Here is a 13,514-nt window from a genome sequence, read left to right on the forward strand (position 1 = left end):
GCTTTTATGATCTTTTCCTAAAACACATTCAATAAAAGTTTCGAGACATATATTTTGTTCAGCATTATTGAAAATCTAGTAATTATTATTAACTTCAAAAGGGGTTCAATAGATTGGAAATAAAAATTTTTAGTGCCTTTTTAAGAATCAAAAGTGATCGGAGGAAAACTATCCCCCCCACGTCTTTTCCCTAAATACATCTGATAGAAGTTAACCAGGTCCGCCCCCCTCCATACCCATCGTTTCCTAAAACACATTCAATAAAAGTTTCGAGACATTGTTCAGCATTGTTGAAAATCTAGTAATTATTCCTTTTGGGGATGTCAACCCCACCCAGAGGCCTCAGGACAAGGGATGTAAGTAAGGCAGTTCGTTCACTATTTAAACAAAGTATATCAAACAATTCGTGGTAACATAATTTTAAGTAAGGAGTGAACCGGCTCAATATTAACCGAAACTCTAAAAAACGGAATTTTGATACCAATAGATAAGTCAAAAGAATCGATTTTTAATGTTGATTTCAAACATATAAGTCTTACCCATGAAAAATTACGAGCCTCGAAAAATTTGCCTTACTTTCAAAAAAAGGGGAAACACCCCGTAAAAGTGATAGGATCTTAATGAAATCACGCCATCAGATTCAAAGTATCAATGTAGAGGTTTCATACATTTCCCTAATGTATCTGCAAAAATGTGGAATTTTGTGTTTTTTACCAGAAGAAAGATCACGGATGCGTGTTCATTTGTATGTTTGTTTTTTTTTTGTTGTTTTTTTGTTGTTTTTTTCCCCAGGGGTGATCGTATCGATCCAGTGGTCCTAGAATATCACAAGAGGGCTTGTTCAAATTAAAATTAGAAGTTCTAGTGCCCTTTTTAAGTGACCAAAAAACCGGAGGGTAATTAGGCCCCCTCCCATGCTCATTTTTCCCAAAGTCACCCGATCAAAACTTTGAGATAGCCATTTGTTCAGCATAGTCGAAAATGTATTACACCTGTGTCTTTGAGGATGACTTAATCCCCCACAGTCCCCGGGGGAAGGGCTGCAAGTTATGAACTTTGCCCCTTGTTTACATATAGTATTGGTTATTGGGAATTATACAGAAGTTTTCAGGAGCGATTTTTCTTATGGATGGGGGGGAGGGGATTACGTGGGAGGGTCTCCCCATGGAGGATGTTTTCAGGGGGAAGGGACATTTCTATACAGGGCGAGCCGGATTTCCCACCATTATTTAAAAACCGATCAGAAATTATAAAAATGTTTTTTTTCAACTGAAAGTAAGGAGCAACATAAAAATTTAAAACGAAAAGAAATTATAATGTATATGAGGAGGGTATATGATATATGAGGGTATACTTTACGCTAAAGTTTTTTTTAGTACTTTCAAAAGAGCTATCTATTCTAATTAAACGGCTTTTGTGATTCAGGGATCATTCTTAAAGAATTGGAACAAAATTCGAACTTTAGCGTAACAAGCGACATATTGACTAGGGGGCAAACCCCCTCATATATGTAATAATTTCTGTTCGTTTTAAGTTTTAATGTTACTCCTTACTTTTAGTCAAAAAAAACTTTGACCTTAACTTTTCAAAAAGACGAAGAGCATTCAGATGAGCCTTTCCGAAAATTTTGAAGCAAGTATTAAACTAAATCAATACACGTTATGTACATATGGGTTGTTAAAAGGGTGTATCTCAAAAACCGATTTGGGTATTAAGTTGGAGCTTTCAGAGAAGGCTTAAAGGGGAAGATCAATTGACCAAAAGGTAATATGTGCATGCTACTACTAACATTACTACCACTGCCACTTTTGTTGCTACTACTACTACTGTTACTACACTACTCCAACTAGTTACTTCAATTGCAATTTCTTGTAAGGCTAAGAGTATTAAGATGAAAAGGGCATCTAAAGGGGGTCAAAGAGCACATCGGCGATATTTTTGGAACGGCTTGCCGTATCAAGGTGAAACTTCTGGAGCATCATGAAGGGGATGATCAACAGACCAAAAGGCAATATGCACATGCTACTACTATTAATAATATTACTACTACTACTACTACTACTACAATCCATACGTAACCCTAGTGCTATTCAGGCTAAGCGTATGAAAGCGAAAATGTGAGAGAATACTTTGGCGAAATTTGAACTAAATAAAAAGACACTACGTGCATGAAGATTGTTAAAAGGGGGGTATCTCACGAACAGATTTGTGCATTAAGTTGGAAATTTCAGCGAATGATTAAAGAGGAAGATCAATTAAACCAATAGGCAGGTGTCTGCTACACTTACTGCTAATACTACTACTGCTACTACCACTCCAATTACTACTTCTATTGCAACTACTTGTAAGATTAAGAGCATTAAAATGAAAATTCCAAGAAGTATGTGTATATAAAGGTTATCAAAAGGACACAAATGCAATGTCATAGGAACAGCTAATTATATTAATTTGAAACTTTCAGGACTTGATAAGAGGGATATTCAACTGACCAAAAGCCATTATGTTAATACCACTGTTGCAACTAGAACTAATAGTTGCAACTATTATTATTAATACTACTAGAACTACTAATACTACTACTGTGACTACTATTACTATGTCTGGTATGAAGGGTAAGGGTATAAAGGTTACTATTACAAGGGTATGAAGAAAAAAATTTCAGAGAATTTTAAGGGCAGAAGGTGAACTGAATCACAACACACAGTCTGTAAGCAGTTTGTCAAAAGGGCAACTACTCAACAACTCATCGCTTATGGTTTTCTCCCAACGTGGGGAGTCCCCCTCCCAAAAAGCGCTTTCAGTGAGTCTTTAAGCATACATTGGAAGTTCAAGGCCAAAATAATTTTCTCTTTATTATTCGAAGTCTTGAGTTATATATATCATATACGGTTATTGGCACTCTTAGTCTTATGAAGTCTAAGATATCTTATTCAAAGTCGAAATTATCGTTAGAAAAATCAATCACCTGACACCCAAAGCTTAGGTAAGCTTATTACCATCTATCATTATTATGTATAAAAGTCAGGTTGGCCTCAGATAATATATTAAAAATACCTTCGTCCCTGTAACCTAATGATTTCGGTTTCTGACGAAGAAGTTTCCAAGGATTTACTAGAATTATTTTGGAAAAATATGAAAAGAAGTGAAAAACTGAACAATTTTAGCATTAAAGCTTCATTATGAAGCTCTCAAAGCTCCCAAAAGAAGAATTTTCCTAAAATTTACTAAAACAATCTTGTAAAAATATGAAAAGACGTGCAAAATCTGAACATTTCAGCCTTAAAGCTCCACTATGAAGCTCCCAAAAGAAGAAGTCCGAAAGTTTACTATAATTATTTTGGAAAAATATTAAAAGAGATGAAAAAACTAAACAATTCAGCCTCAAATCTCCATTACGAAGATCTCAAAGCTCCCAAAAGAAGAATTTCGTAAAATTATTTTGGGAAAATATGAAAAGAACTGCAAAATCTGAACAATTTGGCCTTAAATCTCGACTACTCCCCTCACAAAAGTCGAATCCTGATTCCATAATTCGGTTCCAGACATAGAATGGATTATTGGGGAACGAGGTTGATAGCAAAAAGCAAATGTTATTTAACAAGTTTGAGGAGAGGTGTCCTGACTCGTAGAATTCTGAACTACATCCCATCTGCATGTCTAAGTATATACACATCATGTCTATAATCCTTCCCACAGTTTTGAGATATCCAGCTTTTCATTACACAAAAGCTTGAAAATCAAAACTGAATACATGGCAACACAGACTGATTGTTGACTTTCAGATATCTAAATATCTGCAGACCATATGCGTGCCTGTTTTCTGCTTTTCTTTGAACGACCCATCTCAAGTTTCATAAAATCGACTTTGATAGGAGCACACGTTCGGAAAGGAATATGACAAACCAAATATATCTGGCAAGCTTTTTTTTATATTTATTGCTAACCCCAATCCTACTCCAGATGCACTTTAAAGAGCAGGTGAGGACAATCTTTACAATAATATCGCTGGTAGTTCTCAAATTAGATGCAAAAATCTCGTCCTATGCGAAAATGGACTTTTTGAACAAAATAGCTAAATCTGAAGGAAATGGATAATGTCTTCTTTTTTTTATTTATTTTTCGTTATATTTACGACTATGACAAAATGTACTGTTTTATTTATGATATTTTCTATTATTTCTACCTAACTTTAAGAGCTCTGCTCCCTGTTGGAGGTTGGTGTTTTTTGTAGTTTTAAGTGAATTAAAGGAAACAGTTGAAACAGTAACAAAGTTGAAACAGTTGGTTAAAAAAGGTTTTAAATATCAGTCAGGCCCGCATGCACAGCGGGTTCTTGGGCCCTCAAAAAACCTCAGAATTTTAACACTCTTTCCAATATTTCACAGTATTTCTCATATATTGCAAACGTTTTTAAAGACAACACAGCTGATTTATGTACAAATCACCCGTTTTTCATGTTTGACAGATCTTCTTCTCCTCCCCCAGATAGAAATTCTAAGAAACTGGGGGGTGGGAGAGGAGGGATAGCAATAAAAAACAAATTTTCTTTACTATTTTGAACAAGAAGTGCCAATAACTCCAAGACAATTTAAGACCTCTGAAGGAGAGTAGGGCTCTGAGCCCCTCCCCACCCCCCTCACTGCGTTAAAGATTCGTATCAGCAAGTCTCCGGCGGCACAGTTGGCACATCAACGCTGCACTAGTTGGAAGAAGAAGTATTCAAAACTAACACAAAGTCTTAGACTGTTACGTAAATTCACTACCATCAACACAGCTCCGTGCGGAGGGGGGTCGAAAATACGAAACGGATGCAATTTTTTTAAACACAGAACGAAAAGAACCTACAGCACTAGTTGGAAGAAGAAGTATTCAAAACTAACTTAAAGAGTCTTAGACTGTTAGGTAAATTCATTATATAAATTCACTGTATAAAACGGATGCAAGTTATTTTTTGGAACGTGAAACAAAAAGAGCCTATAGTACTAGTTGGAAGAAGAAGTATTAAAAACTAAACACAGAGTCTTGGCCTGTTAAGGTAAATTCATTACCATCAAATGGGGTCGAAAATGCGAAACGGATGCAAGTTATTTTTTTTTTGGAAAGTGTACAATACCCTTTGACCCTTACTCTTGAATAAATATCTACTCCCCTCGATTTAGTCAAAGTAAAGGAGGCGCACTATCTTTTTTGCCAGAGTGGAAAAAAGCCACAACACAAAACATGCATTGCAATGCATGCATGCATGCATTGCAACAGGACTGAAGGCTGGTGGAGTATTTCTAGACCTAATGAAGGCTTTTGATACAGTTGACCATGGTCTACTCTTGGAAACGTATGAAGTTTATGGGATCTGGGTAAGGCTCTTGATTTTCTATGGAGTTTCCTGAGTGACCGGTACCAGTTTGTAGAGATGAATTGCTTAAAATCTGAATTGCGCCCAGTCAGTTGTGGTGTACCACAGGGATCTGTTATTGGCCCGATTCATTTTGTTTTGTTTGTTAATGATATGCCCAATTGTATCCATAATTGTTGTTTCAGCGTTAGTGACATGACTAAAAGTCTCCGGAATAAAACTGTGTCATTATTTGCCGCACATACCCTTTGACAATACCCTTTGACCCTTACTCTTGAATAAATATCTACTCCCCTCGATTTAGTCAAAGTAAAGGAGGCGCATTATCTTTTTTGCCAGAGTGGGAAAAAGCCACAACACAAAACATGCATTGCAACTTTCCAAACTATTTAAGCAAACTAATAAGCTAAATCGAACGGCCCCTATACTCAGTAGCATTGATACTGCAGCATTATCTTGACACTTTTTATTAAAAAACAAAACAATCTTAAAAATCAGACAAAACTATTATAATGAATTACCTCAGAGAATAGAGGAAATGCCCCAAAATTCCGAGGCGGTTTTAGTAGGGGCGGAGAGCGCACTTGCACTGATCATAGAAATTTTAGGAGCAAAATTTCAAATAAATTGTCTAGCATTCATAATCATTTTATAATATTTGAAATTTGATTTTATTGAAATTAAGTAGAGGGCGCAGTTGTCAGCAAGTATAAGGAAATTGAATCCAAAATTTTTATTTTTCTATATCTTTTCCCATATAAAATAAACAAAAAGCCAGATTTAAGTACATAAAATTTTTTTTAAGAAATGAAAATTTCAGTCAAATTCGGTCTGAAAATTTTTGGGACACAAGGGGAATTTGGTGACAATCCAACTCCTTTGACCAGTTTCCCACCTGCCAAACTCTCTGTTCTGCAACTTCTGATGCATAAAAATAGTAATGCTTCTTATTCACACCAGTCTAATTCTTGGGACTTTTGAGGATTAAGAGGACAGAATCCAAAAGTTTATTTTGGAACAAAAGGACGTATATGTGTATAGGAAAGAGAAAGAAGAATGGAGTCAAGTGTGTCTACTAAACTTTAATAGCTCTTTAATTGCAAAAAGAATTGAAGCTTAGCCTACCCTTTACTTTTTCCTTAGAGGTGTTGTTAGAAAGTTGCCGTATGGAAAGAAAAGCAACTTTTAACTTTGAGATATATTTTGTTGTGACAGTAATCAATAATCCCAGAAGAGCAGATAGAAGTACCAGATACAAGTTTTTTTACGCCTAAAATTTGTTTATCATAATATATACGAGTTTGATAATTGTGAATGAACAACAATTTTCTTGCTGTGGTACACAAAAGAAACAAAATCGAACGCAGAATGTATGCCAAAATAAGCAAAGGCCTGCTTCGTTGCAAAGATGAGACAGATCTAAGTTTGTTAGAAAACCAACATAAGTCACAAAAGAGGCCCGTGTCCCCTCCCCAAACCCCAAGAACTAACGCTGAAGTCAGAAGAGGGATGTTTTACCTTATTGTAGTCAGAATCGTGCAATCCTCTTTAATCTCTCCTATTGGAGGAAAGAATTTGGCCTTTGGCCTCTCCAACACCCTTCTGTTCATCCCACTCCATATGTTTCAGTGCTGCTAAATTTCAGTAATACCAGCATTTCAATGTGTGTGATTGATGTACCAAGTAGGCCCATGATCTCTCCAATAGCCCTTGCCCACTCCACTACTATTTTGCAATTCACAACAGACCTATTTCTCTAATTGTCTGAAAGTGCTTGCCACCTCCTAAAAATTTGTGACATTTTGGAAGTGACGGAAGATTTGTTTTGTGACAATGAGTAAGAGGCAGAACTAAAAGGGAAAAAAAACCAGGTGCCAATGGTGCAGTGGCCTAAATGAGTTTTTTTTTTTTTTTTTTTCAAATATGGTGGTTGTGAAGTTGGAGATTTTAATATGAAAGGTGATTAGAGGTAGTGTCAGTTCAAGGTCCGGGAAGGGGGGTACTTGCCCCCCCCAGTTTTTCTGATATCTGACATTAAATGCCTTTTATTTTATCTTTTTGTACTCCTATTGAGGTACTTAATTAACTGAAAAATTGTCGCAATTGTAATTTTTTATACCCCTCCCCCCCCCCAGTTTATGAGGCCTAAACTGTTATTGATAAGTTTTAAAGGCCGTTTTAATATTTGATAAGTTTTAAAACTTCTGCAGATAAGTTATAAGAGAAGAACAGCATGCGTCAACCAAACTTTAACCTTTAGATTAATAATTGAGAGGTGCTAAGCCATCAGGCCCCTTTAATCCTCAGTATTATAGATTGTGAGCAAGCGTTTGATTCAACAAAGCTTTAGCAAAGGTCCTATCCTTGTATGGCATTCCAGATAAATGTATTGAAACGAGATAAATACAAGAACAATACTGCTGTGGTTATGATAGGAAATGAGGTTTGGTTGCAGCTTTCAGAGTAAATCAGGAGTTGACCAGGGTCGCGCCATATCCCAATTTACTTAGACCATTTTGATGGACTTTATCCTAAAGAGAAGAGCGAATGCTATAAAACTCTCACAGATTGAGATTATGCTGATGATATGATCATCCTAGATATAAATGTTAGCAAAATGAATGGATTTTTGAATGCTTTGAGAGTTCAGGGTTCAAAAACAGGTTTGAAAATTAATGTTGAGAAGAATAAGCTGCTGAGACTTAGAATAGGTGAAGATATGATGTTGGGTAACAAGAAAATTGATCAAGTAGACAGCTTCATTTACCTTGGTAGTACAATTAGTAAAGACGGTGGGTGTAGTGAAGATTTTGAAAGTAGAATAGTTAATAGCCAGGGGAGGGGTTTTTTTCACATTAAAAAATGTTCAGAAGAATAGGAAGATAAATCTTCAAACCAAGAGTAGTATGTTGTGAGCTACAATGATGACAGTGGTCAAGTTTTGTTCTGAAGTGTGGGTCTCCCAAAAGACGGAGGAGGATTTGCTAGATGTTTTCAAGAGAAATTGTCCATGGATTTTTTTTTATACTCGTCTGAATGATTGTAATTCAAACAGATCTTTCTTGATGGCCAACCATTTAGGTCCAAACAGAAACCAGGTCATCCCCAAATTGGGTGGGAGGATGTTTTGAAGAAAACATTTAATAGAAATTGGAACCTTCTTGGAGGGTGTCAAGAGGGAGACTTTGAATAGAATGGAAAAGGAACATTCAAAGCTGTGTTGGCCTCAGGCGGCTTGGTGATGCAGTGAGTAGTTACTGGTGGTAGTAGCTTGTGATTTCGGTTGAGATTGAAATGGCCATTCCATTTTCCACGTTTAGGAAAGAGGCAGAGGAATGGGATCAAGTCCAACTCCTGAGCTGTAGCAATATTCTAACTACTAAAAAAATTGGAGTTTACAAAGTTTATGTCATGCTACAGGAAAGTCAACATAGTAGCAATGAAATCGAATTTTTTTGATGAGCAGTTAATAAATTTTGAAAATAAATTAAAAAAGTATTCCTAGATACATGTTCATGCTTGATCAGAGCTTGAATCTCCATCTCTTCATAATTTTTGAATAGGTTGCTTGTAATTATCTCATATGATATAAATAATAATCTAGGGACTTCAATGTTAGCATAGTGGGAAAGGCCTTGTTTTAGTTTGAAAGGTTAGGCTTCATGTAGCAGAACATAACTGCTTAGCTTAGAAAATCATGTACATAGTGTGAAAAGCCGCTTATTTCCGTGAGAAACCACCGTAATTGGGGGAGGAAGAAGGGATAGAGGTATAATCTGAAAATAGTTCCAGAACTTTATATTCAGTGGCGTAATTTTGTCAATAGGTTGCTTGTAATGATTTCACATGATATAAATAATGATCTAAGGACTTCTATTTTAGCATAGTATGAAAGGACTTGTTTTACTTTGAAAGGTTCGGCTTCGTGTAGCAGAACATAACTGTTTAGCTTAGAAAATGATGTACATAGTGTGAAAGCTGCTTATTTCCTTGAGAAACCACTGCAATTGGGGGAGAAAGAAGGGGTTGAGCTATAATCTGAAAACTAGTTCCAGAACTTAAAATTCAGTGGTGTAGTTCCCTCAAATCAGGGAGGGGGTCAAAGCTGGAGCAGATTTTCCAAAGTCATGTGAAAATGACAGTGAGAAATGAAGCATCTCTATTCTGCAGAAGGGGCAAAAGAAAGGGGGGAGGTATAATCTGAAAACTAGTTCCAGGATCTTAAATTCAGTGGCGAAATTTCGTAAAATCCTGACGGTGGGGGGTGGGGTTAAAGTTGGAGCTGATTCTCCCCATTCAAGTGAAAACAAAGTGAAAAATTAAAAACCTCCATCTCTATTCCACACTTTTAATTTTTGAAATATTTGGTTATAAGACCAAACGAATATACTCAATGTTGTTATTTTATAATTATTTAATCAGCACCTAATGTGTGCATATGAGCCTTTGGGACAAGGTTCTCAATAAATCTCAAATAAAACTGCCCTATTAATTTTGTATACATGTAATATACACATATTTTTTAATGCACTTCCCCTATACAAAAGACTTGTATACACACTTTCCTGCAGCTGCAACTTTCCAAGGTTGAAAGGTCTATTAATGAGCTTTTTAATGAATAAACTAACAGATTATTGCTCAAGACCGACCCACTAAGTGAATCATTGGATTTAAAATATACTTAAACCTTACACAAGGAAGCATACAAAGAATGAAAAATCAACTGAAGAGGGTCTACTACTACAACTAATAATAACCCACTGCAGCACCAGGCTGCCTGAGGCAAACACAGTTGTGCCCTTTCCTCCTCTTTGTAGTCCCCCACTTGAATAGCAAGTCTTATTTTCATAGTTATATAGATATAGTGTATATATATTATACATATATATATATATATATATATATATATATATATATATATAAATTGAAGGAGTTCAAAGATATGCTGAAAAATACATCATGGGTATACAAAATATGTTGTATAACAAGAGACTGGAGCACCTAAAACTAACAATGCTGATATTCAGATGTTACAAATGTCATATGATGCTGACCTACAAATATAATAGTCAACCAAACAACCAAACAACACCCTCCTCACAAAACATACAGGTCAACACAACACTAGAGGACACTCACAGAAGCAAGCAAAGAAAAGAGTAAGGACCAGAATGTACCAAAATTTTGTTACCAAGTGTATTTCCAACAACTAGACCAACCTTCAAGACAAAACCATGACTGTACCCACTAGTGCCTCTTTCAAGTCAAGAAATGACAAAGAATGGAACAACAAGCCATGGAAATATAAAAGTGACAGTCTGTCCCTCTCAGCTGCCAACTAATGCAACATCACTGGGTCCATAATGTAGTGAAATTCCAAATTACCATCATTGATGCAGAGCAGATCCATCATAGACCTTTATTTGCTCTGAAGTGCAAACTAAAGGAATAAAAATTGACATTTGTGGCTATTACTATAATTAATTTTAATAGTAAAATGTTATTTTGAAAATAAATGAACAGGAATTGGTAAAACTCTAGTTAATTGACTTCTTGCTATCTCAGAATGGGTTTAGGTTTGGAAAATGAAACTTTCAGGGATGAATTGACAGACCCAAGTATGTCCTGGGATGGTATTTTGAAGCAACTAACTCCACTCCTTCTCCCTCTAGAGGGCCCTGACTTTTGATGACTTTAACAATATGTTTGTTATAAAAGTGAAACCTTGCAAAATAGATCTTCTGCTTAATTGAAGTACAACAAAATTGTTTTCAGCTCCATAACTTTGCTCAATTCCATTTTATAAGATTTAAAGATATGCAAATACATTTCCTAAATTTTGAAAAAAAAAACATTGATATGGTTCAAAATTCTACTCAAATAACAGGAATTGCATTTTCAGAACTAAAGGCAGAGAAAAAGCAACTAGTAACTGAAAATTAAGGTAAAATGTTGTTTTGTCAAAATTTCAATAGGTATAGACCTGTCAAGTGGGCATATTTCAAGGACCTCTAGAGGGAAAAGGAGTAGAGGTGGGTACTTTAAAATACCTTCCTGGGACATACTTTAGCCTGTAGATCCATCCCTGAAAGTTTCATTTTCCTAACATAAACCCTTTCTAAAATAGCAAGAAGTCAATTAACTAGAATTTTACCCAGAAATTTTCAAAAAGAGCCTGAAACCCAAAAAAAAGGCATCAGAACAAAATAAAAAGTACATTGACATTGCCATTGGTGAAAACTTTATGCAAAGAACTTATAGTCTCTGCTTGAGCAACTAGGAAAATCACTTTTTGCATGGGTAGCACTGATAAGTTCTCTATTTTTGTTCTGATTTTTTTATTATTATTATTATTAATAATTACATGTTGCTAGCAGGGCACTAGAATATCATGGACCTCTTTGAGAGCTCATTTAAAGGGAAATTTGTATATCTACTTAGTTTTTAACTATTTTTTTAAGTTTGTATAATAGTCAAAACACTTAAGATAAGGTAATAAATTACCTTTTGGGGCCCCTTTAAGGGCTCAAAATGGAACTTTCCCTAAAAGCAATTATTATATCTGGAAAGAGCATGAAAAGGGCATAATGTCATGCATTCACCCTTTTCATAGAAAAATCAGCCAAAAGCCTATGAAAAACAAAAAAAAAATAGTGGAAAACCAATAGCCTAGGCTAATGGATAGGCCTAGGCCACACCAACTAGAAAAGTCACAAAAACCTATCACTGTCAAGGTGACTGTGGTTGAGCAGTTGAATATTACAGTAAAATTCTAGTTTAGCTACTTTTTATGATCTTGAGAAGGGGTTAGGCCAGGAAAATGAAACTTTCAGGGATGGGTCTACAAAATAAAGTACCCTAGGTCCCAGGAAAGTATTTTGAATTACCCACCTCTATTTCTTCTCTCTCAAGTGGGCCCTGACCTTTAAAAAACCTTTGCATTAGCATTTAACATTGAAACCTTGCAGAATAGATCTTCTTCTTAAATGAAGTAGGCTACAACAAAACTGTTTTCAGCTTTACAACTTCACTCAATCCCAATTTATGAGGTTTAAAAAATCTGCAAAATATTTCCTAATTTGAGAAAAAAACATTGATGTGGCTTAAAATACTACTCGAATAACAGGAATTGCATTTCAGAACTAAAGACAGAGTAGCCTAGGCTAAAAGAAACATAACTAAAAATTAAGGAAAAACATTGTTAGGTTTAGACCTGTTAAATATGCAAATTTATAAGACTCAGAAATCAGAGGAGGTCTAAAATAGAAGCTTGGCAATACCTTCCCAGAGTATGTCTTTGGCCCCAGGTTCATTAGGCCAACTGAAATTTTGTTTTTTCTAAACCTAACCCCTTTCCTAGAGAGCAACAAATAGCTAAACTAAAATTTACCATTTGTAATTCACTATTATTCGTAATAATAAATAAATAAATAAATATTGAACCTGCATCAATAATAACATCACTGGACTACTTTATAACCTTTAAAGTTTATCTAGGAAAACATCAAAGAAGATAGGCTATCAAACTGTTAGACACCTTAGCCTTTGACAACAACATTAAAGGGATTCAGAAATAATAGTGTTTTGTGGTAGTCTATAGGTATTACCTATTCAATGACGACGACTTTCACATTTGGGCTAGTAAGCGTTATCTTCTTTACATAGAAATATAGCCCCAGTTTTCTTTGCATTAATCTATATGGATAAGACCCATTTTCCACTTTTTCCTTTTGGGCCATCTATTAATATTTTCGATAGGTTATGTTTGTGATTGCCTTACGGAAAGAAAGATTTAGATTCTTCCGTTAGCTGATTTTTGTGCTAACCAAGGCTTTTCGTGATTCAAGATTAGAGTTTTAACGCTTCTAATTAATCATAGTTTATGCTGTAGCTGAGAGGCTGGTTTTCTTAGCTTCGGTCTGAGAAGCAGTTTCGGCAAGCCTTGAACTATTCATTCGACTGCTCCTTGCCTTTGCCAAAATTACATTCACAATAAGATTTTACCTGTGCTATTATTTAGCTAGCACCAATATTGGCTAAATAGATGCCGAATTCTGGCACTAGTAAAATCTCACTGTGAATTGGGCATTAGAAAATAATGTCCCCTGGTCAATTTTATTGTAAAATTTTTATTAAAGAAACTAGTCTTGAAGTTTTTACT

General features: G+C 35.4%; 1 protein-coding gene across 3 annotated transcripts in view; it reads right to left on the minus strand.

The window, feature by feature from the left end:
- LOC136026642 (ETS domain-containing protein Elk-1-like) overlaps positions 1-13,039 on the minus strand; it is a 145,462-nt gene extending 132,423 nt beyond the window's left edge. Inside the window, exons 1-2 of one of the 3 annotated variants that reach the window (XM_065703375.1) lie at positions 12,961-13,032; positions 10,573-10,793 (exon numbers count right to left, since the gene is read on the minus strand). The gene's annotated coding sequence lies outside the window, so the exon portion shown is untranslated. Of the gene's footprint in view, positions 1-10,530; positions 10,794-12,960 lie in introns of all 3 variants that reach the window. The other 2 variants (XM_065703376.1, XM_065703374.1) reach the window with 2 other exon arrangements.
- Between the last annotated feature and the right edge of the window lie 475 nt (positions 13,040-13,514).

The sequence above is a fragment of the Artemia franciscana genome, chromosome 4 (assembly GCF_032884065.1).
Source record: "Artemia franciscana chromosome 4, ASM3288406v1, whole genome shotgun sequence".
Taxonomy (NCBI): domain Eukaryota; kingdom Metazoa; phylum Arthropoda; class Branchiopoda; order Anostraca; family Artemiidae; genus Artemia; species Artemia franciscana.